Here is a 26,309-nt window from a genome sequence, read left to right as displayed (position 1 = left end):
CAATATATTCACAATAACAAATTTCATTAAAGCCAAAGCAAATTACGGGTCCGGTGGAGTTCATTAGAATAGGATCTTACCCATATTTGTATTTTATCAAGAATATAAATCAACCTGGTAGAGGTTTCTTTTACCCTCCCTTTCTGGAAGCCACCTGCCAATTTAATTTATATATTTGCTCTCATGAGAGGTTACTTAGGAAAGCCAGTCTTGTCTGTGTATATCAGCATTTCACGACAGATATGAAGTATGTGCTATTCATTTGATAAGAAAGATATTTACAAATGAGAGGAGATAGAATGGTGTGATTTTTTTCTGTTAATATTCTGTAACACACTTTACACTAACAAAATACTTTCAAAGAGGCTACCCTTTGTCTTTAGCATGGAAACTAGAATTTAGCTTGCATGAGACATTCAACATGGGTTTATTCAGAGAAATGATGGTAGGCAAAATAATCATTCTCTGGACAGATTAAGAGGCTTTATGAGTTCAATCTGCCTTAAATAATAATAAACAAATATAACCCTTATTTACATACCACATATCCTTCTAAGCTCTTGTATATGTATTAACTCACTGAACTCTTTCAACATCTGTATGAGGTGAGATTATTATTATTTTTTTGGATGAAGAAACGTAAGCACAGAGAGGTTAAATAAGTTACCTGAGGTCACACAACTTTTATGAATGAAGAAGTTGAGGCCCAGAGAGGATAAATAAGTTACCTGAGGTTACAAAGTTACGTAATGGTAGAGCTGAAAAGCACATACTGGCAATTCCAATCCAGAATGCATCCTCTTAATAACTGCTCCTACTGGGACATTGGAGAGATGGGGTACAGTAAGAAATGGTACTGGGACATTGAGGCTAGCTTTTTCCTATTTTCCAAAGTGCAAACTCTACCTAAGGAAGTATGAGGGACTAATGTCTGTGGCTTAGGCCAGTAAACTAGACACAGAGGGCTGTGCTTCTCAAAGTTCAGGATACTCAAAAATCATCTGAATAGCTTGTTAAACACAGATTTCTAGGTTCTGTTTGCAGATATTCTGCTTCAAGAGATTGGGCACAAAGATTTATATGTCTATCAGTTCTAGATGATTCTGATTCAGGGGTCACATTTTGAGCAGCACTGGTGTAAAGGACACCTGAACCCTGAGGATCCTAGACAAGTAGCATCCCCAATGGGATGAGATACATCTCTGATTAAGAATCAAATGTTATTCAGTAAATAAAACATCTTAGGCTGAACCCAGATTCAAGTAGTAATTGGAAAAGAGAAGTTTACAGGATGGTGAGCTCATTATACTTTTCTCCTTTCCCAGTTGGGTTCAAAACATATCTTTTCACTTATTAATTCAAGCAAGAATGGCCACCCATCAGCAGGGATTCAGCTATTGCTCTTCGGACTAGGGGTATGATTTCTAGCAATATATTCACAATAACAAATTTCATTAAAGCCAAAGCAAATTACAGGTCTGGTGGAGTTCATTAGAATAGGATCTTACCCATATTTGTATTTTATCAAGAATGTAAATCAACCTGGTACAGGTTTCTTTTACCCTCCCTTTCTGGAAGCCACCTTCTAATTTAATTTATATAAATGGTTGACAGGATGGCCTTTGTTTTTGCACCAGAGATTACTTTGCACATTCAATCATTTTAATTTAGCAAGCCTTCCCAGAAACTGGGGAGTGAACGAGGAGGTCACAGCCAAATAACCAGGGAGCAAAGTCTCACCAATAAAAGGATGAAGATTTGCCATGACAGAGTTGAAAAGGAACTTCTGAGTCCTCTCAAGATTTAAGGCAGGCTGAAGATTTCTAAGTCTTATGCTCTTTCTCAGGAGGTACTTAAGTATCAGTTGTTATGGTTTGGGATGAATGTTTGCTGAGAGTTTCAAAAAGCTTCTGTATTAATCTAGCTACTACATATTTGATAGAGTCTCTTATGTTAATTATACTTAGTGTCTTATGGCCAGAAGTATCTTTATTCCCTTTCAACCCCTTCTAACTTCCTTGTTTTCAGAAACATGTACAGAACAACTATGATGTGCTGGACTTTGCAAGTGTGTAGTGGGGCTCATGGAGTCTGTGATCAAGCAAGGGGAACGGACACTAAACACACAATGAAGCAAGTACTCCATAAATTAATTGCAGTAGTGATCAGTTCTGGGAAGGTGATGCTGGAGTTGGGGGTGGAAGGTTGTGGTGGTACGTCTGTGAAAGATTGGATATCATTGCTTATGATACTACATCTACCAGAGAGATATCTGCATATTAGACATGGTTAGGTGCCTTCCTCTTTAGTATCTATCCACATGGTTATGTTGTAAAGAGACAATTTGTCATGACTTGGGTTTGGGCTATTTCCCTCTTGAAACATAAAGAAAGGCCGTATTTCAATGGACTTGTGGATGCTTACCCAAATTTCCCCCCTTTAAAACACACGAGAGACACTTCTCCAAAGAAGACATATAGATGGCTAACAAACACATGAAAAGATGCTCAGCATCACTCATTATCAGAGAAATGCAAATAAAAACCACAATGAGGTACCATTTCACGCCCATCAGAATGGCTGCTATCCAAAAGACTACAAGCAATAAATGCTGGAGAGGGTGTGGAGAAAAGGGAACCCTCTTGCACTGTTGGTGGAAATGCAAACTGGTACAGCCACTATGGAGAACAGTGTGGAGATTCCACAAGAAACTGGAAATAGAACTGCCATACGACCCAGCAATCCCACCGCTGGGCATACACACTGAGGAAACCAGAATTGAAAGAGACATGTGTACCCCAATGTTCATCGCAGCACTGTTTATAACAGCCAGGACATGGAAGCAGCCTAGATGCCCATCAGCAGATGAATGGATAAGGAAGCTGTGGTACATATACACAATGGAATATTACTCAGCCATTAAAAAGAATGCATTTGAATCAGTTCTAATGAGATGGATGAAACTGGAGCCTATTATACAGAGTGAAGTAAGCCAGAAAGAAAAACACCAATACAGTATACTAACACATATGTATGGTATTTAGTTAATCGGTAAAGGTAACCCTGTATGTGAGACATCAAAAGAGACACAGATAAATAGAACAGTATTATGGACTCTGTGGGAAAGGGCGAGGGTGGAATGATATGGGAGAATGGCATTGAAGCATGTAAATTATTATATGTGAAACGAATCGCCAGTCCAGGTTCAACGCATGATACAGGGTGCTCGGGGCTGGTGCACCGGGATGACCCGGAGGGATGGTGTGGGGAGGGAGGTGGGAGGGGGGTTCTGGAAGGGGAACACATGTACACCCATGGTGGATTCATGTCAATGTATGGCAAAACAAATACAATATTGTAAAGTTAAAAAATAGATAAATAAACTAATTAAAAAAAATAAAACACATGAGAATGTCTAAATTCCTTGATGATTACTGTTTATTACTTTTCTGGTGGCCATATGACCTATATACATATGGCTCTGTTCCGTTGTTTGCTTCAGATTATAAAACTACTAGATGTCAGGGGCCCAGAGCCATGCAATTAATTTTCTCAGTACTGGGAGCTTCATGCATGATTAGGTGCTTAAATGCTTTTTCATCCTAGGGATGATGCTCTTTGAAGTTTTTCTATGAATTTGATTGATGGCCTAAATGATGCTTGGTTTTACACAGATAATATTAATGACTGTGTTTAGTACAGTGTTCAGATGATTGTGCTTATAAGCCAAAGCTTCAATATGAGTTCAGAAACCCATAGACAGCCCACATTGTCCTTTTGTTATGTTATAGGGCTATATGCTTATGTAGAGTTAGTTATTTTAGACTAAATTTCTGGGTTTTGCTGGAGAGTGAGGGATAAAGGTGGAGTATGGAAAGATGTCACAATAGGTTTGTTAAATAGACATTAACATTAAACTTTATTCAGTATCACAAAGATAAGTAAAATCATGTTCTCAAGTGGCATAATTATCTGTATAGGCGTTGAATCTTTTCTCTATATAACTAATAAGGAAGTTGCAATCATTTTTATGGCCCCTAGTCCTCTGATAAATACTATGTATTGATATATGTTAATTTGTAATATAAAAACTATATGTTAATTATTAACTAAAATCAGTGAAAACTTTTTTCTCTAGGAAGATAAGCAAGAATCCTTTTTTGAGCAAGAATTAGATACAAATATTTTGAAGACACTGAAGGTGTTCTATAAACTTTAACCTTTCTTTACTACCGCATTTATATTTTGTGATGCATATTAAAATTTCATAGTGAATTTTCTGGGACTTGTGAAACAAAGCTGAGTCTTGGCGTCACAACTATGAGCTGCTAGCATCCTGGCAATAGAGGGCATCAAGCTACATTAGCCAATAGAGAGTTGGGAGATCTGTATTTCAAGGATTGCTGTTTTTGCAACAAGGAACTGTCTTAACCAGCCATCCAGAAGGTGTGAAATCTGATCCATTCAACATTTCTCTTTTTCCTTCCAGCACTGAATTTTTCCTTATTTCCTCCTTCTACTTCTTAGCTAACACCCATATCTTGGAAAATTTGCTGCCAAACTTGGAAAGCACTATAGCTACCTTATTTAGAGTAAAGCCTAAAATACACATTTGTTCAGCTTTTCCTCAAGGGTGAATCCAGCTCAACTAAACCTGGACATTGTGGATAAATGTTTTCCTTTTTTGATGATTCTCTCCTAAAACTATCAAGACAAAATGAATCTGTCCCATTTTTGCTGCTCATTTACTTTATTTACTTTTGCATACCTAGAGCATGTTAACTTGAATTAGGTCTTGATTTTTCCAGCTCTGTGGTTTTTAGATTTTCTCAAGCTGAGTCCTTTTGTTGACATTTATTTTGTACAGTAAGCCTTTGTGACTCTCAGTCCTCTTATTGGTAAAACAACAATAAAACACTTTCTTAGAGGTTGTTGTAAGGATTAAATGAAATTAATGTGCTTATCACAATGGTTGGCTCAAAGCATGAGTATTTGGCAATTTTTTTTTAAAGGACTTTCTATAATTTTACTTTATTTTTTGGCTCTACTGGGTCTTCATTGCTGCATAGGCTATTCTCTAGTTGTGGTGCACGGACATCTCATTGCGATGGCTTCTCTTGTTGCTGAGCATGGGCTCTAGGGCGTACTAGCTGAGGTTTCTGGACTCTGGAGCACAAGCTTAGTTGTTATACGGCTTGTGGGATCTTCTCGGAACAGGGATCGAACCTGCGTCTCCTGCATTGGCAGAGAGATTTTTTACCACTGAGTCACCAGGGAAGTCCAGGAATTTTTTTTATTTAAATAAAATATAGATATTTTATGTGAAAATAATAAAGGGAACATTCAGGTAAACACTAAAGCCCATAACTGATGGAGTAATTAAGAATCAAATTTGGAGAAGTACCCAAACTTTAAGAAATAGTGAAATATGGAATGTCAAGTAGAAAGAAAAAAGCCTATAACAACTTGAAGGATAATATACTAAAGATTTAACATCTAACATCACACTCAGTGGTGAAAAACTTGAAGGTTTTCTTCCAACATCATGAAGAAGATATAAATGTCCACTTTTAATTCAATGTGGTATTAGAAGTTCTGACAAGAGCATTTACACAAGAAAAATAAAAGTCATCCAAATTGGAAAGGAAGAGATAAATTGTCAGTATTTGTGAATAAAAAAGGTTTTACATATAGAAAATCCTAAAGATTCTACCAAAAAACTGTTAGGACTAATAATGAATTCAGTAAAGTTGCAGGATACAAAATGAATATGCAAAATATACAGATTGTTATATATTCAGTTGCATTTCTGTACACAATCAGAGAAGTTAAAACTACAATTCCATATGAAATTGCATCAAAAAGAATAAAATACCAAGGAATAAATTTAACCAAGGAGGTGAAAGACCTATACACTGAAAACTGTTAGGTATTGATAAAAGAAATTGAGGAAGTCACCAACATATTCCATGTTCATGAATTAGAAATTTTAATACTGTTAATGTCCATACTATCAAAGCAATCTACAGATTCAATGCAACCTCTATCAAAATTCCACTGGTATTTTTCACAGAAATAGGAAAAACAATCTTAAATTTGTGTGGAACTACAGAAGACTCCAACTAGTCAAGGCAGTCTTGAGAAAGAAGAACAAACTTGGAAGCAACACACGCCTTGATTTCAAACCATGTTACAAAGCTATAGTAATCAAAACAGTATTGTACTGACTGGCAGATAAGTAGATCAATGCAAAAGAATAGAGATTCCAGAAATAAACCTACTCATATACAGTTCATTAACTTACAACTTAAGAGGCAGGAATATACAATGGGGAGAGGACAGTCTCAATAGATGGTGTTGGGAAAATTGGACAGCAGAATACAAAAGAATGAAAATAGACTACTGTCTTATACCATATATATTAATAAAAATTAATTAAAACAGATTAAAGACTTGAAAGAACTGAAACCACAAAATTCCTAGAAGAAAACATAGGTAGTAAATGCCTTGACATTAATTTTGGTGACAATTATTTGGATCTGAATCCAAAAGTAAAGGTAACGAATGTAATAATTAAGTTGTTGCTCAGTCGCTAAGTAGAGTCCCACTCTGCAACCTCATGAACTATAGCATTCCAGGCTCCTCTGCCATTTACTGACTCCAAAGTTTGCTCAGATTCATGTCCATTGAGTCAGTGATGCTATCTAACCATCTTATCCTCTGTCGCCAACTTCTCCCTTTGCCTTCAATCTTTCCCATCATCAGGGTGGAAAAGTTCAATAAGTTGGCTCTTCGCATCAGATAGCCAAAGTATTGGGGCTTCAGCATCAGTTTTTTTCAGTGAATATTCAGGGTTGATTTCCTTTATGATTGACTAGCTGGATGTTCTTGCTCTCCAAGGGACTCTGAAGAATCTTCTCCAGCAGCATAATTTGAAAGTGTCCATTTGTTGGCACTCAGCAATTTTTATGGTCCACATGACTACTGGAAAAACCATAGATTTGACTATACAGACTTTTTTTGGCAAAGAGATATTTCTGCTTTTTAATACATTATCTAGGTTTCTCATAGCTTTTTTTCCAAGGACCAAGCATCTTTTAATTTCATGGATACAGTCATAGTTGCAGTGATTTTGGAGCCCCCAAAATAAAATTGGTCACTGTCTCCACTTTTTCCCCTTCTATTTGCCATGAAGTGATGGGACTGGATGCCATGATCTTAGTTTTTTGAATGTTGAGCTTTAAGCCAACTTTCTCACTCTCCCCTTTCACTTTCATCAAGAGGCTCTTTAGTTCTTCACTGTCTGCAGTAAGGGTGGTGTCATCTGCATATCTGAGGCTGTTGATATTTCTCCTGGCAATCTTGATTCCAGTCTGTGATTCACCCAGCCTGTCATTTTGCATGAAGTACTCTGTATATACATTAAACAAACAGAGTGACAATATGCAGCCTTGGCCTACTCCTTTCCCAAGTTTGAACCAGTCAGTAGTTCAACATTTGGTTTGAACTGTTACTTCTTGACCTGCATGCAGGTTTCTTAGGAGACAAGTAAGGTGGTCTGGTACTCCTGTCTCTTTAAAAATTTTCCACAGTTTGTTGTGGTCTACAGAGTCAAAGGCTTTGGTGTAGTCAGTGAAGCAGAAGTATATGTTTTTCTGAAACTCCCTCGCTTTTTCTGTGACCCAACAAATGTTGACAATTTAATCTCTGGTTCCTCTTCCTCTTTGAAACCCAAGGTATACACCTGGAAATTCTCAGTTCATGTACTGCTGAGGCAGAAGTAAAGTAAAACCAAAAAGCTTCTATAGAGCAAAGAAAACCATCAACAAAGTGAAAAAGCAACCTACTGAATGGGGGCAGTTTGCAAATCATCTATGTGATAAGAACTTAATATCCAAAATTTATACAGAACTCATACAAGTCAGTAAAAAAAATAAATCAGCAAATGGATTTAAAAAATGGATCTGAATAGAGATTTTTCCAAAGAAGACACAGGATTTGTCAAAAACTACATGAAAATATCTTCAGTATCACTAAACATCAGGGAAATGAACATCAAAACCATAATAGGATATCACCTCATACCTGTTAAATGAATGACTCTTATCAAAAAGATAAGGAAATAATAAGTGTTGGTGAGGATTTGAAAAATGGGGACCCATTTTCACTGTTGGTGGGAATGTAAATTAATGCAACCACTATGAAAAATAGTGTAGAGTTTCCTGAAAATATTAAAAATAGAACTAGTACGTGATCCAGCAATTCTACTTCTGGAATTTATTTATTATTTATCCTAAGAAAATGAAAACACCAGTTCCAAAAGATAATATGCATGCCCATATTCATTGCAGGATTAATAACAGTAGGCAAGAAATAACCTGAGTGTCCAGCTATGGATGTGTGGCTGGAGATGTTTATGCATATCTTATGCAATACTATTCAGCCATAAAAAATAACAAAAATCTTGTCATTTGTAATAACTCAGATGGACCTTGAGGGCATTATGTTATGTGAAATATGTCAGAGAAAGACAAATACCATGTGATCTCACATATAGTGTCTGAAAAACAAAGAAATAAAACAAAAGCAAGGCAATAATTATAGAGAACAGATCCTGGTTGCCAGAAGGGAGGGAAGTAGAATGAGATTGAAATGATTGACAGAGATCAAAGGGTACAAACTTCTAGTTATGAAATAAATGTCATAGGGATAGAATGTACAGCATAGTGACTGTAGCTTATAGTACTGTATTGCATATTTCAAAGTTGCTAAGAGTAAATCTTAGAAGTCCTCATCACAAAAAAGAAAAACATGTTTTTGACAATATTTGGTAACAGATTGTAGTGAGATTTATTGTGATGATCATTTTACAATGTATATACATATTGAAAAATTATGGTGAACACCTAAAACTATTATAATCTTATGTCAATTATATCTCAATTAAAAATTAAATCACATCACATTTGCATGATTTAACATTCATACAGTCAAACTTGTAAATCAAGTTTTCACAACACATTTAATTTTGAAGGGAAATTTTCAAATTTTAATTATTTCAGTAAATAATTAAATCATTTTCTTTATGATAAGCTAAATATTGTAGGTGGGTTTAAAATTCTTTATTCAAAATCAATTTTCACTTTCCTCCCTAGAGTTTTAATAACTTCTATTTCATATGCATGCATCCTTCTATTGTTTATATGTAAAACAAATGGAAGCAAGTTGCTTTAATTTAAAATGTCTCTAAGTGGTATTGTGCATATAATGTGGAACTTTAATTTTTTACCCAGCAAAATGCCTTGATGAGTTTTTCCATCAGTCACTACCTATAGATACAGCTTTTAAACTATTGTTTACCATGAGTATACTACTGAATTACATTTTCTCCAGGTACCCAGGGAAACAAGAGGCTCCTGACCTTGGCCTCACATATTACATACTCAAAATATACACTTATTTCAGAACTAAAGGACACTTGACAGTTTGGATCTGGTACTCTAGCCCTCGTGCTCAGGGCTAAAAATAACAATGGTAGCCCTAAAAATGGAATTCCTGACTAACCCAATTCAGGCCCCAGCGAAGTACCTTCCCACAGCTCTTCACCTATGTCCACAAACAAAAGGTAATATGTCTGAAGGATATAACACCAGGGTGGGTGATTCCTTACTAATGTTAGAGATGAATGCTGTTCTAGAAAGGGGCGGATTTTGCCCATAAAATCCCCATAAGTAAGAGAAAAGACAAATTAACATGTCCAATTCTTCTTCTTAGCATATGAAATATACTTTTGCAAATATTGTTTCAAAGAGTTGAGAGTACGTATTTTATGCTGTTACTGTTCATCTTGTTCCAGTTCAAAGTACCATAAATTAACCTAGCATTCACAAAAGTGCTACATGGTGCCTCAGTAATATTTTATAGGATTAAGCAATTCAAATTCAAAATAACAATCCAAATGTATCATGAGTGAAGTAAGATACTAAGTTTTTACATTGACAAATATATGGAAGCTAAATTATATTATTGAAAATCATTTTATTTTTTCTAATAGTATTTATTAAGATTTAATTAAATTTTCAGAACACCAAATTTATTGTTGGTTTTATTTAATTTTGATTTAAAAATGACTTACCATTTATCTTTGAATTTGGTATCTAACTTCAAATGCTTTAAAAGTAAAATAACTGAGAATAGAAATTTAATTTGTGATTTTTGAATGAATTTGTTATATTTCTGACTATAAATATTTGGGAGGAAAATGTACTAATTTTTTTCTAAGTACAACTATGTTTCATTTTTAACCCTTTCAAAAGAATAAATAAGGTCAACTAGAGGGGTGAGATGGGAGGTGGGAAGGAGGCTCAAGAGGAAGGGAATATGTTGGGGGAGTGTGTAATTTCCTTGGTTCTGTCTCATCGCAGCAAAAATTTGAAGCAATGGATGGACCAGTGTTATAGCTCAGTTTTATTGGCAAGCAAAGGAAAATACATCCTCGAGGCATGAGGGCAGGGCTGATCCAAAAGATGCAAAGAGAAGAGAAGCCTCAGCTTAATACTGGCTCCTCTTTTTATATGTTTTATCTCCTCTCCCTGAGCCTGCCCTATGTAAACTGGGCTAGCCTGGAGGGTTGTTTGTTTTACCTGAGGTTCTCACTCCAGTCCTTGGACCTCCTTTGTTCTATTTTTGTGGACTTTTCTCTTCTTTGTCTTTTAGCCACCAGCATTCTGGACTCCTTTTTCCTATTCTAACTACCTAACAGATATATGTATGCATATAGCTGATTCATGTTGTACAGCAGAAACTAACACAACATTGTAAAGCAATTAATACTTCAATGTAAAAAAATTAAATTAAAAAAAAGAATAAGGTCAAGATAATGGTGGAAAAAATGAGGTGGAGTTTAGAAAAGAAATGAAGCTGAAAATATAAGTCTTCAAAGAGGCCGTTTGATTAATTTAATAAAACTTGGAAACACTGAAGTAAGCATTTTATGCTCTTAAGCCCAAATTACAAAAAAATTGCTAATAGGACAATATATATTTGTGATTTATTGAAGGTAATCTTGTGTGTGTGTGCTCAGTTGTGCCCAAGTCTTTGAGACCCCATGGACTACAGCCCGCAAGGCTTCTCTGTCCATGGAATTTCCTAGGCAAGAATACTGGAGTTGGTTGCCATTTCGTCTTCCAGGGGATCTTCCTGATCCAGGGGTCAAACTCCAGTTTCTTGCCTCTCCTGCATTGGCAGGTGGTTCTTTACCACTAGCATCACCTGGGAAGCCTATTGAGGGTAATTACTGATAAAATAATGACTCTGATTAAGAAAATTAATCTCATCACATTCAAACCTACAACTTGAACAGGTCAGATAAAATCCATGCAGCTTATATCTGTGTTACTAAATGAAGGTTTAAATTGTTGATCAGAATCATGAGAGTAAAAATAAAAAAAAGTTATTCATATTGAATTCACAAATTAAAATTTAAAAATGCAACTCTCCCCGGCAGAGTTTCTTCTTTTAGAGGAAAACCACTGTCATAGAATTAGCAAATTAGAGAAGAAAGATTGGGCCATTCTATTCTGCTTACTGGAAGCTAATCCTGGAAAATGGGTGTGACATTTTTCTGACAGCATGAAAATATTTATTGCAAAATATAGTCTGAAAAAAGTTAGTATTTACAGTTTTCTATTGGTTGAACATATCAGGAAATATTTAATTTTATACATGTTTTGTAAATGGAGAAATAAATTAGAAACTGGGTTTTCTGTTTCAGCACAAAAATAGTGTTCTGGTGTTACTTGTTTCAGATTAATCTTAAGGATCAGCTTTGTTCAATGATGCAGAGGTGATTGAAAACAATTACTTTCTCAGTTAAAAGAGCATAAAATATTATTTGCACATTAAAAAGCATATATGCATTTAGAGCTTAGAAAGCTAGATAAAGAGCAAATAATTGATAGTATTCAACCACTGAACACTGATAAAGAACATTGGAGTAATAGTCCTAAAAGGATAATGTATATCTGATATTTAGCTAAGAACAATGATCCTTTTTGTAGCACTAACAGATTGGAAAATGTCTGGGTGTAGTAGAAATGATTTCAAAACTTGCTGGAATGGCTGAACATGAAGGATGGATTTAAGAAAAAACTAAAACAAATGGTGACTATTTAGAATGGAGATATCAAAGTGAGATGGTTCATTTAGTGGGAAGTCAAGTGAGACAAGAAATTAAAGATACAATATTTGTATAGCAAATATACAATCAGTGAGTGTACCATTAACAAAAATATGCCCAATAATAAGCTTTTATCATGCATGGGCTTTAACTTCCAAGAGAGGAAGACAAGGGAGTCAAAAATAATGACTCATTGACTGTACATCTTTTGTAGAAAGTACTGAGAGGAAAATTGCAAAAGTTATTTTGAATATTAACTATTAACTTAAGGCATGATGAAGAGTAAGCAATTATATTAATGTAGATAAGATGGGAATGAAATGCAGTAGAATAGTTATGTGAAACAGCAGCATACCTTCAAATAAATGCCAAGAAATTTTGGGTGAGAAACTTTTTTTTTTTAAATTTGTACTACCATTAGTCATTTGAACTATTACATATTATTTAAAATGTTAGCAAATGTATACCAGACATCTAAGTGTGGATATTTCAACCTTTTAAAGGTTAGAACTTTTTTTTCATTTTAGACAAAAACACTTTTAGTACAATCAAGCTAATATATACAAAAGCAGAATTTGAATTAAAGATAACAAAAAATATATATATATATACCTATAAAGGAGGAGGTTTAAGAGCAAATAAACCTGAAGCTAATTTCTACCAAGACCATTTCTACTGTTCTAGATCAAGGTATAGTCTCTAAAATGAACAAATTGAGCAACATGCTGCTGTTTTTTCATTTTAAAAATAATGTCCTAATGTTAAAAACCTTGAAGAAAGAATTTAACATTTTATGGGCCTAAATAATTGATTTAAGTGAGGTTAAAAGTCATGTTGTGGTAATCATTTACACAACTAAATTAAAAGTTTTTATAATATGTCCTATAGCAGTGATAATTTATCATACATAGTTCATTACAGTGTTTGGATACCATATAATGTACTAGCTATAATCTACATATAATGTATCAACTCGATTAATAATTCCAGATTGTATCTCCTCTCAGCAGTGAGTAATGGCTCCAATTTACAGTGCATAAAAACTAAGTATACATTAGCTTCAGAAGCCTACTTTGAAGTTAATGTCAATAAAACACATTTTTTTGTGAAAATCTGGATTATGACATAGTCTGATGATTTTGTTGAAAAAAAGATAAATTTTATGGAATAAATGTATCATATTTATGAATTTACATGCCTTTGTTTTATTCAAATATTGCTAGTCCATTAAAATACCATTTAGACAATGGCAGTAATAACTACACTAGTCACTTGTTGATACCATGCTGACTTTCAGTAATATAAAAATGTGTGTGTATAAATTGCTTAGTTGTGTCCGAGTCTTTATGACCCCACGGACTGTATCCCGCCAGGCTCCTCTGTCCATGGGATTCTTCAGGCAAGAATACTGGAGTGGGTTGCCATTCCCTTCTCCAGGGAATCTTCCTGACCCAGGGATCAAACCCAGGTCTCCTGCATTGCAGGCAGATTCTTTACCAAGAACATATTTTATTAAAAGTTACATGTTTTATGAAAAGTTACGTATTTTATGAAACATATTGTATGAAAAGATTCTTCAGGCAAGAATACTGGAGTGGGTTGCCATGCCTTCGTCCAAGGGATCTTCCTAACCCAGGAATTAAACCCAGGTGTTCTGCATTGCAGGCAGATTCTTTACCAACTGAGCCACCAGGGAAGCCCATTAAAAGTTACAGTCTTGGTTTAAAACATTTTCTGTGATGTAAAATAAGATCTTGGCAGATTTCATAGATACTGCTGAACTGCTCTGATTTTAGTCTTCTTTCCTCCCCTCCCTTGCTCAAAGTACACAGGAGTACTGCTTTCCCTGTACCTTTGACAGTTCTCAGTCAATCGTGTCCTTTGCATCTTTCTTGCTAAACTTTACCATCTTTTAACTGTAGATTAGAATCTACAGGAAGTTTCATAATTCTAGTCTGCCTTTAACTTTATTGGGAATGTTTTCAGCATTACACTGTACATGTAAGGTTCTGATAGATATTCCGTATCTACTGAGAGGCATTTCCTTGTTTTTTCTTAAATTTTTACTTGGTGATATTTGCTTATATGTTTCGGCTTCCCAGGTGGTGCTAGTGGTAAAGTGCCCGCCTGCCAGTGCAGGAGACATAAGAGACATGGGTTCTATCCCTGGGTTGGGAAGATCCCCTGGAGGAATGCATGTCAACCCACTCCAGTATTCCTGCCTGGAGAATTGCATCGACAGAGAAGTCTGATGGGCTATAGTCCTTGGGGTTGCAAAGAGTTTGACATGACTGAAGCAAATTAGCACGCATGCACACGTTTATATGTTTATCTTCTTATTTGAAGTCCACTCTTTGGAGAAGATGTGAGATGAGTTGAAGGAGTCTTTCTCCAACCTCTACTTACTGAGATTCAGAGAGGCCGGGAAGCCCAGACAGTGCTGGCATTGCATAGTTTGCCTTCTGCACATTTCCCCCCTCCCCCCCACTTTTTTTTAACTGACACACATAAATAAATGTATTGAAAGCTTGATTAGGAATGAGATATTTACATAGTTTCACAGTATTGCCTTTTCCTTCAATATTTATTAACTGCAAAGGAGGAAAATGTAACTTTTTAGTGGAGGAGCCTAGTGGACATCACTTAATAAAATGATCAAAGTTACCCATACCTCTAAGACAGATCAAAGTGGAAAACACAGTGTCACTTCTGTGATATTCCTCATATAAAGATTTGTAACCTGAATCTGACTGTGGGAAATTGTCAGACCAAGCTAAGTTGAGGAACTTTTTACAAAACAATTGAACTTTATGTTCAAAAGTGTCAAGGTCATGAAAGTCAGGAAAAGATGGAGGATCTCTTCCAGATTAAAAAAGAATGAAAACTAACACATGTGATTCTGAACTCACTGCTTTGCTATAAAGAACGTAATTGAGATGAATGCTGACCCTTATCTGAGGTCTGTGGATTAGACGGTAGTAGCATATCACTATTACTTTTCTGATCTTGATGGTTATTTTCTGGTTATTGTGGAGAATATCTCTGTTTTCAGGAAAACACTACAGATATTTAAAGCTTCAAAAGTTACAAATACAGAAAAGAATATATTAAAATATAGAATAGGAAATCAGGATGACAACTTATTCTCATATGATTCAGGAAAATTCATAATTTGATCTTCTTGCAACTTTTCTATAATTTTTGATTGTTTCAAAGTGTGAAAATATATTTTTAATTCCATTGTATCCATATGTTTTATAATTAAAGTCATTATTTATCAAATATTCCTCTAAGGGATTGCCACATAGTAAGTTATTCAGTGTTTGTAACAACACTGTGAGAAAAGTACTATAATCACCTCTGTACAGAATAGGAAACCAAAGCATGGAAGATTCAGATGACTTCCTCATATTTACATGGTGATAAGTGACGGAGTTGTATTATAAATCAAGGGTTTCTCATGCCTAAACCCTCCTTGTAACTACTAACCTTCCCTGCCCCCTGGCCATTCAAACTTGTTTCTATAATTGTACCAGTCACCTGAAATTTTTCTGTAATTTGGAGCTAGGAAAATTTCCCGTGATCTGTAATTTAAAAAACACTTTGTTTCCATTTATGAATCCCAATGTTTCTTAAGCCAGAGCACCCCAATTCGTGTACCATGAATGGGTAACACATGCATTGAGGTAGTGACTGCTCAGCCCTGGGTGAGGTGACTGGTAGGACCAGGGGCAGCCATACCCAGATGGCCAGTTTCTTGTGGCCCCTGAGAACTAATGCAGACATATCATGTGGTATGAACCCCATGATCTGAGATAGGGGAGCAATTTTAGGATAGTTTTCCTCTCTCCATCTGCCCTTTGCTATACTGGGTGATGAAAATATATTCACCTCTCTGCAGCAGATTTACTTCACTTGTCTATAGACAAACATTCTTCAGAAAACCTACACCAAGTAGAATAGAAAATTAGATTTTTGCTTTCTTCTCATTGCAGACACTATTTTATTTAGGTGTTAAGGATTTAAAATTTTTAATTTCATCCCTGATGTTGCTGTCTACACATAGATATGCACAATCCATATACTTGTGTCTTTTGTTTAATCAAGTCAGGATTGAGCTTTATAGTTGCAGCAGGTTGAATTATGGTACAATTGCAAGTTGACAAGCAATAATGTAGTACTCTGTAGAACTGAAAGTACTGTTAGATACCTTTTCATACGTAGTATTTATTTTTTTGTGTAGACTGGAAAATGTATTACTACACTGTAGTGAAGAAATGATTGCCTTTCCAAAATATAATTTGGTTGATAATCATAATTTCTATTAAAGAAATATTCAGACAATCCTGCATCTATCACCTTGAATCCATTTAAAAAGCTTTCTGCAGTTCCAGAATGTATGAATAACTTTTGTGTTTAATATAGAAACTAATGTTGATGTCTCCCCTGATATGAAAATGCAAAGTCTAATTTTAACTAATAATTCTGTCAGTGTTATAAAGTGACTAAAAGAAGCCTAGTGCTGCTGGTTTGTCGTGAATTTATTACTTAGGACTGCTTCTAAGTGGAAAAGTGATAACGTAAGGAATCTTTTCCTCATAACTTAAATGTTAATGTCTTCTTTTTATCCCCTGAATTTTCTGGTAAAGCACTATATCTGAGAAGGGCAAGCCAATTTTAAAGGGTTATATTACAGAGCTAGAAGACTAATACACTAGCAGTTTAATGCAAACATTGAGTAAAGTATTTTATTGACGACTTGTATGATCATTGATCTGCTAATTGTGATTGGTAACTGAAAAAGAATAAGGAATCACTTGCTTCAATTTCTCGCCAAAAGAAATTTCTTTTCAAGCAGATAGGAAGTGGGGGTTAAACTCAAACAGATGGAGTCAGTATTTCTGTTCAAAGACATCAGCTAACTCTTCAAAAGTAATAAGTTATGGAGAACTTAGTAAATAAGGTAAATGAATAGAGACTAAGAAAGTTACAGATCACGTTGAATTTGTTTCTGAAGTACTCCTAACTTAGGGAAATATGCCATTTTGGAGTTTCCTTCCTCTACAGGGGCTGTGTCTCTGTGACCTCAAGTTTGAAAAGAAAGAAATCAATTGCTTGATTCATTTGTAAAATACTGTCTTAGCCCCAAGTATGAGTCAGGTGCTAGGAAGGAATTGTAAACAGGACAGCCACATTCCCTATGCCCTTATATGCTCAGATAAGCTGAAGATTGGTAGAAGATAGAGACATATTATCAGACAACTGATAACAGGGAGATAAATGCTAGGCCAGAAAGAGCACAAGGGTCCCTGGGGAGCAGCCTGATAGAGGTATTCATCATTGGATGGCAGTGTTGCAGGTGTCTGGTTAGGAGGTCACAGAAATGCTTCCTCAGAAAATGATGGCTGAGCTGAGTCTTAATTATAAATAGGAATTAGGTGAAAAGAGAAAGCAGCGTACATAGTAGCCTGCAGGCAAGAAAAAGCACAGCATTTTTAGGAAATTAAACTAGTTTTGTCCAACTAATTTTCCATATCTTGAACACTCTCTACCTCTCTGTATTTCTTTATGCCATAGGTTTATTTTCTTATTGGATTTATGCTCTAGACCTTTTCTTCTCATTGAAGATATCTGGAAAGGTTTAATGGCTTTGAAATGTAGCTCTGGTGTCCAGAGATCAGATTGACCTTCATTTGGATGAAAGTTTTGCATTTTTGATTGGCCAGTATGGATCAGGATCCTTGAAAAGGCCAAAGGATACACAGAACTCATACCTCCATGCTGGATAATGAGATATTCATGCTTTCTCCTCCTCTGTCCCCATGATAACCATACTGCTTATTACAGGGTATGTGTTGCTAAGATGATGGGAGGAAGATGAACTGCAAAGGAGATTGAAAAGATACTGTAATATGAAACAAACAATCTGTATGATGGTGGGACTCTTTCCACCCCATGGACTGTAGCCCACTAGGCTCCTCTGTCCATGGGATTTCCCAGGCAAGGATACCAAAGTAGGTTGCTATTTCCTTCTCCAGGGGATCTTCCTGACCCAGGGATTGAATTCACATCTCCAGCAATCTGTATAAACTTAAAGTGTGATTCTTTGACCTGAGCTTGAGCTGAGACATTGTCTTTTTCTAGTGTTCAGTGAATAGGCTATCAGCACAGTACTTGAAGAGACTGTGGCTCTCAAGACTGGTGGCAGTTGCATTTCAGCATCCTTTAATTGTTGCCCAAACAAATCGAGGGATCTTCAGAGAAGAGAAGGTCCTCAACTTCCTCAGAGTCCTATTGGTTTCCATATATATTTGGCACCTTCCTGCGTTCTGTTCTATTTCTTAGTTTCAGTATTGCTTGAGTCTGTTTTGATTATGTCAACAATACCATAAATGCTAGCTGGAAACATCATTCTTGCTTCCAGTGTCCACTGATGTCCATGCCAAAGATGCAGATATCCAGTTATGCTGTTACTTATTAGAGTCAAACTTACAAAAAGTTCTGTCGTTACTTAGGGAGGAAATCCCACACTATTGGTCTTCAGATCATGTTAGGTTTTTGGGTTTGCCTACATCTAATTCTTGACTTAGGATTGACAAATTGTTTATTTAAAATTTACTTTCTGTCATTGAGGTGTTGCTAATCAACACCTCTATAATCTTTTGTGGTAATGCTTTATCTATAGATGCAGGGCTTTCTATTTAGTCTGTTATACTTATCTTATTCTACTTGGGTCAATATTCCAGGCTATAATGATCTTCTTGAATTCTGAAAGTGAACAGTCAGGGTCTTTGGTATTCTTCCATTTCGTATCACCTGAAAATTTGGACATACATTCTTTGCCTTTATCAAATTTACTACCTAATAAATTGAGGAGTCCAGGGCCATAGATGAAGCCCTGACCAGAGCACCAGCTCAGCTACAGTGGTCTAGTACAGCTGTATTTGACACCTTGAATCCAATGCCCACTTATAGTGAAACAGCTAAGGGATGGAATGAAGATGGAGCTGGATTTCTGACCTTGGGCAGTGCTTATTGAGCAACGATTTGTTCTGTATCCACTACTCTGAACATCTCAAAGCACTCTCCCTCCTAGTCCTTCCCTTGACTTTATTATTATTTATAACTATTGTTAATGTTGTTAATAAAATGATTCTCACTGTGCCTCTGTAAATGTTTTATATGTTGGGTTGTTGCATAATGCTATCTCAGAGCCTGGCCTGTTCTAAGCAGAGATAGAGTCAGTAAGGAGATTGTTACAGAAAGAGAAGCCAATCATTAAATGTATTTTCGCTTGAGCAGGATATAAATACAGATCTGCACAGGTGAAAGGATTGTTTCTATTGAGTTATCAATCCCCTTTTATTGTGCCAGTTGATAAATCTCAAAATAATTTCATTCTCAAGCTTATGATTTTAGATACCTATCTCCAGTGGGCACCTTTTGAAACACTCATTTTCCAGAGCTTGGGAAGGGTACTTACTGGAAGATGCAGGATAGAGTTCTGACTTTTCAGTAGCTCTGTTACCTATGTATTTTATCTTCTCCATTTAAAAGTCATGCAATGTCATACCATGGGCCCCAAATTCATCTTAAAGAACATCAGATCTGTTTTCTTAAAGCCTAAATTACTAGACGTGCTGACAGATTTTATTTTTTCAGTATTGGTGGTCAATAAAATCTTTATGGTGGTTGTAACACAGAATGTTTTGGAACTTTATGATATCTTTGATCAAAAGAAAACTATTCCACATAAAATAACTACTCTTTCCTTCTTAAGAACACCATAATTATAAAATACTCTATTTGGTTCACTTTACACACAAGTAGAAAGTATTCTCATATTAAAATATAGACTAGCGCAATATCAGATAATCAGCAGATAGAAGTAATAGTGCAGCAGATGGCTCCTAATCGCCCAGAAATTAATACAAAATGATAAAGTAGCACTGCTTCTGTTAGGAAATTCAGTCAACATTTATGTCATATTACCCCTATGGTTAAATATAATTGTCTTTGGGCTGGCAGAGAAAGAATTTCATAACAGCTTTGAAAAGTAATATATAATTGCCCCCAAACAGTTTTAGCTAAAGATTTTCTATCCCATAATGACATTTAGTACATTTTGAACTGTCCTCACGAGATCAGTACAAAGCTTCCTAGAAATGATGTTCTTTCATTCTCTTTGTACTGTCTTTAGGGGCATATAATACTATTCCTGTGTTCAACAGTCAACTATATTTTTTAAGTTTGAAGAAATAATATCTTCCTGTTCCTACCCATCAAGTTAGCCTGTGGAAAGGCCCCTTTAAGTAGTCTTTGAACATATTAACTTGCCTATAACATTTGAATAGGACATGAAAACAAACTTAACCACTGAGACAAATATTATAATGTAAAGGGAGAGATACAACCTTATAATACAGACCAGTAACACTGACTACTTCAAATTATCTCCCTATTGTATTTAGCCAGATTGCCTCCCTATAGTTTGTATAGTAAACTAGATTGGATATGTCTTAAATTTTGTACAGTACGCAGAAAGTAGCGAATTCAAACAGATAATTTTGTATTTGGCACGTTTTTCATTTGTTTGGCACTTAGAAACACTAAAGTACCCTCGTACCTCATTAACTCAAAAATGACATAATTGACTCGACTCATCTTTGCTTCTGTGGGCTCAATAATAGTAAATAAATGCTGTGCCATTATTTACACTGCATTGACTTCCAAATTAGAGTGGAAGGGATGAAAAATGCCATTATCCAAGTGGAAAAAATTGATCTAGTAGTATAATGTAATTTTCTATTAAAAATTATAATCTTTGCATCACCATAAATGGATTTATAAAAGTCCATTTCAAAGGTGCCATTATCTTTGAATCACCTGCCCAGTGCCATCAGAGATGATAACAGAGCCAGCCTGATTGTCATGTTTTCTGAGCAGTGAGTTTATAAAACAGTAGACCATAGCTCTTTCCGTTGCTCTTGCTGCAGGAGGCTCTGGCGTTGGGCAGTAAGGCTTTCACGCTGAGAGAGTTGGTGAGTTGATGTACTGCATCCACCAGATGTAATGCTCATTGTGTTTGACTTTTCAGCCAAATCTGGAAGATTATTCATAGGAAATTAGATTGTAAATGCAGATAGGGTTTTTGATATTTCTGCTGTCCACATTTTTCCAATTGCATAATGGGATGATAACTAAGCTTGGGAAGGCTGAGCCTTTACTCATCCTCATATAGACAATCTTGAAAATAAGAGCAGAAGAAATCATTTCTGCCCTGTGTGCACCCCTGAGGAGAGGAAGGCAAGTGCAAATAGATCTGCAAAATGGCTCCCACTACCCCATGCTGGCTGCGTAATTGCTTTGGTCATACTCTGGCAGAACTGTGTGTTGGCTGCAAGCATGCCATTTAGGAATTGTGCCCTATCTTCTCTGATTCCTACTGTCATTTTGAACTGTGTCACAATCCAGGGAGAAGTAATGCAAAAGCATGATGGTGGTTGCAGGATTGACCTCCATCTTTGTTTTACATTCTGCCAATCCTTTCCAGCTCCAATCCTGCGTTAGCCCCCCATCATACCTTACCTCTCTTAGCACTTGTGACATCCTGACATATTTTATGAAATAAATGGTTAATTAAAATTTTTACTTGGAATAATTCTGTTTATCCCATTTTTCTTGATGACATTCTTCTTGAAATGACCTCTGCCATTTTAATTGCTTTTTAGATTGGCTGCACAACTGTAATCTGGTATATTTTTTTAATGTACTACTAAATTTTCACTTTTTATTTTTCTGGTATCCCAGGTCATTTCCTCTCATTTTTTCTTGGGGTACTTTCTTGAATAATATAATAAAGAGCACCTGGAGGTAAATTTTTTCTGTTTTTTTGATGTCTGAAGATATCTTCATTTTCTCCTTATAGTAGATTCAGAGTTTGACTAAATATAGAATGTTTAATGATCAGTATATGTCCAAAATGATTTTTCCTCAAAATTCTGGTACTAACTTACCATTTTGTAGTGCCCAGTAAAGTTGAAAAGAAGGTTGTGCCATTCTCATCAGTGTTTTACAAATCATCTCTGTTCCCTTCCCTTTATGTAGAAGTTTTATTATCTTATCCTGACTATCGTTACATTTTATGTTGAAGTCTTACTTGGATTCATTCTTCATTTATTATACTCAGTACTCAGTGTAATAGTTTTTATTGCTTTATTATGTATTTATTTGGAATTCTTTTATTCATTGAAGTATAGCTGATTTATAATAAAAGTTTCTGATGTAAAGCATAGTGATTCAGGATTTTTGTAGTTTATCTTCCATTAAAAGTTCTTACAAGGTAATGGGTATAATTTCCTGTGTTACACAATATAACCTTGTTGTTTATCTACTTCATAATAATGCTTTGTATCTCTTAATCCCCTACCCCTAAAGTGCCCCTCTTTCTCCTCCTCCCTGCTGGTAAACACTAATTTGTTTACTATATCTGTGAGTTCATTTCTGTTTTTCTATGTGTATTCATTTTTCTATCTGTATTATTTTTCAGATTCCACAAATAAGTGGTATCATACAGTATTTGTCTTTATTTGACTTATTTCACCAAGCATAATATTCTCTAGGTTCATCCACTTTGCTGCAAATGGCAGAATTTCATTCTTTTTTATGGCTAAGCAATATTCCATTGTGTGTGGGTGGATGGGTGGGTGGGTGGGTGGGTGGGTGATAGTAGTGTTGGAGAGAACACTGTTTTCTTATGATTTTCTGCCTGAATTATCTATCTATTAATGTAAATGGTTTGTTAAAATCCCCTATTATTATAGTATTATAATAAATTTCTCCTTTTATGTCTGTTAGTATTTGCTTTATTTATTTAGGTGCTCCATTTTTGGGTGCATATATATTAGTGAGTGTAAAAAACCTCCTCTTGTTTTGATGCCCTTATCATTATACAATGCCCTTCCTAGTCTCTTCTTGTACCTTTGGTTTAAAGTCTGATATGAATAATGTTGCCTTCATTTTCTTGTTTTCGTTTCCATGAAACAGCCTTTTCTATTCCCTCACTTTCAGTCTGTGTGTGTCTTCATCTATAAATTGAGTCTCTTGTGCTTGTGTGCTCCGTTTCTCAGTTGTGTCTTACTCTTTGCAACTCTATGGACTGTAGCCCAGCAGGCTCCTCTGTCCATGGGATTTCCCAGGCAAGAATACTTGAGTGGGTGGCCATTTCCTCCTCCAGGAGGAACACAGAGATTGAACTTGCATCTCCTGCATTGGCAAGTGCGTTCTTTATTACTGAGCCACCTGAGAAGCCCCAAGTCTCCTGTAGGAAGCCTGTATAAGTGTCTGCTTTTTTTAATCCAGTCAGCCGTAGTAGTAGTTTTTAATCAAAAACTTTTTGTTACACGTCACCTCTAAGAAAATTTGTTGTGTTTTTTCCCTTGATTCTTTTTTAAAATTAATTAATTAATTTTAATTGGAGGATAATTACTTTATAATATTGTAGTGGGTTTTGCCATACATTGACCTGAATCAGCCATGGGTGTACATGTGTCCCACATCCTGGACCCCCCTCCCACCTCCCTCCCCATCCCATCCCTCTGGGTTGTCCCAGTGCACCAGCTTTGAGTGCCTTGTTTCATGCATCGAACTTGGACTGATGGTCGATTTCACATACGGTAATACACATGTTTCAATGCTATTCTCGCAAATCATCCCACCCTTGCCTTCTCCCACAGAGTCCAAAAGACTGTTCTTTATATCTGTGTCTCTTTTGCTGTCTTACATATAGAGTCATCATTACCATCTTTCTAAATTCCATATATATGTGTTAATATACTGTATTGGTGTTTTTCTTTCTGGCTTACTTCACTCTGTATAATAGGCTCCAGTTTCATCCACCTCATTAGAACTGATTCAAATGTGTTCTTTTCAATAGCTGAGAAATATTCCATTGTGTATATGTACCACAGCTTTCTTATCCATTCGTCTGCCAATGGACATCTAGGTTGCATCCATGTCCTAGCTATTGTAAACAGTGCTGCGATGAACATTGGTTTCCCCTTGATTCTTACACCTCCATTTTTTATAGCACTCTTATAGATCTCCTGGATTGATCTCTCTTAAAAATGTATCTCATTTTTATTGTCTCTGTTTGGTCAGTCTTCTGATAAAGTTCTGAAATTTTGTTATCCAGGTCAATACTATTTTTCTCCATAGACCTATATACTTTTAGGCATTTATTTTAAAGTGATTTCCTGTGACTTGATTGATTATGGTTTCCTCTAGTGTGAATTTTAAAATTTTCTATTTATCCTGGTCTACCTGTTTGCAAAGAGTCAGCCACAACTTAGCGACTGAACAACAACAGCAACCTCCCCCATTATGCTGTTTTTCTTCATTTATTCTGTGATTATACATAATTTGTATTTTAGAATAAAGGGATTTATTAGTTCTTTCATGTGGGAAATAGGTTATGATGTCAACTACCAGGTTTTTGTGGGTGAGTATAAAGACAGTTATTAATCTGGGAAACCCCTGCTGCTGCTAAGTCCCTTCAGTTGTGTACGACTCTGTGCGACCCCATAGATGGGAGCCCACCAGGCTCCCCCGTCCCTGGGATTCTCGAGGCAAGAACACTGGAGTGGGTTGCCATTTCCTTCTCCAATGCATGAAAGTGAAAAGTGAAAGTGAAGTCGCTCAGTCTTGTCTGACTCTTAGCGACCCCATGGACTGCAGCCTACCAGGCTCCTCCGTCTGTGGGATTTTCCAGGCAAGAATACTGGAGTGGAGTGCCATTGCCTTCTCCAGGGAAACCCCTAAGGGACCAAAAAGACTTTTGCTTCTGTATGCTGTGGACCAGGCTAACCTGGGGCTTCCCTAATAGCTCAGTTGGTAAAGAATCCATCTGCAATGCAGGAGACTCTGGTTCGATCCCTGGGTTGGGAAGATCCCCTGGAGAAGGGAAGGCTACCCACTCCAGTATCCTGGTCTAGAGAATTCCATAGACTGTATAGTCCACAGGGTGGTAAAGAGTTGGACACAACTGAGCGACTTTCACTTTCAAGCTAGCCTAGTTTTATCTAGACAGGTAGTTCAGTTTCTTAAAAGATGAGTCCTGTGTTTTCAGACTTGGAATTAAATGCTTGTTGCCCTTAGTTTATGTCTGGGAAATAGAAAGATAAGGAAATTTTGGCTTCTGATTTCCTCCTGCCTTAAAAGAATGCCTCAGCTCACACATTCTATTGACTCTATTTCCTACATGACTCCTAAAATCATTGACTTCTTTGAATTATACTGCTATTACCTTAAAATATCTTAAATTATCTACTCTTATTTTGATAATTCAACAGCCAACTAGTGTCATTGACTAGTGTTTCCTCCTGTTCCAAGGACTGCACATGTGATATTTCTAAAAGCAAAATTTGATCATTAAGTCTTCCATTCTGAAAATATTTATTGTGTTTATAATGTGAAAGCATTATTCTAGGCATTTGTTTCTTGCCCTCCAGGAGCTTACATTCTAATGATGATGTTGTATAATGGTAAGATAATTTAAGCAATTATGGAACAAACCAACCAATCAAACAAATCTTTATAGAGACAAATGAACTTGCATCTACAAAATGAAAATATACTCTACATTTTCAAAACTACATACCTTTGTAAGTTTTCTGGACTTCAAAGTTAAAAATATAGACACAAGTTTATATATTTTCCTTTTTGCAGTTTCCAAGTTTTACATTGCTTCTGTCTTATTTTAAACTAGAAAAAAAATGACTATGGTAAACCAAGACAAAGGGGAAAAAAGGGTAGTAGCTATAACATGGATCCAGAGATTAGCTATGTAAATGTGGTAAAGATTGGTCATAAATTCTCTACCTCTCAGGAGTTAATGCAGAAGAAAAGTTATCATTGATAATTGCCTTTAAAATAAAAACAATGTAATCCATTAGGAAAATGATTGGTTTTGGAGAGGATTTTTTTTTTATGTAATATGAACATATGTGGTGGAGATATAGTCTTCAACAATATTTGCATTGCAAGTAAAATGATATAAAGCAAAGTAGTGTTCTGTAACAACATTTCTGTGAGCAGCTTCTGATGGCCTCTCCTGATCAAAGGGTAAATAAGA

The 26,309-nt window shown here is 35.8% G+C and overlaps 1 long non-coding RNA gene across 1 annotated transcript in view; it reads left to right on the top strand.

Moving 5' to 3' along the window:
* The window catches only part of LOC145523529 (uncharacterized), a 273,813-nt gene that overhangs the window by 38,295 nt on the left and 209,209 nt on the right, over positions 1–26,309 (top strand). The window contains exon 3 of the long non-coding RNA XR_014066682.1: positions 2,029–2,133. This is a non-coding gene — a long non-coding RNA (uncharacterized LOC145523529). The remainder of the gene's footprint in view (positions 1–2,028; positions 2,134–26,309) is intronic.

This window comes from Giraffa tippelskirchi, chromosome 10, assembly GCF_054371585.1.
Source record: "Giraffa tippelskirchi isolate mGirTip1 chromosome 10, T2T-mGirTip1v1.2.pri, whole genome shotgun sequence".
Taxonomy (NCBI): Eukaryota; Metazoa; Chordata; class Mammalia; order Artiodactyla; family Giraffidae; genus Giraffa; species Giraffa tippelskirchi.
This window is presented reverse-complemented; position numbering and strand designations above follow the sequence as displayed.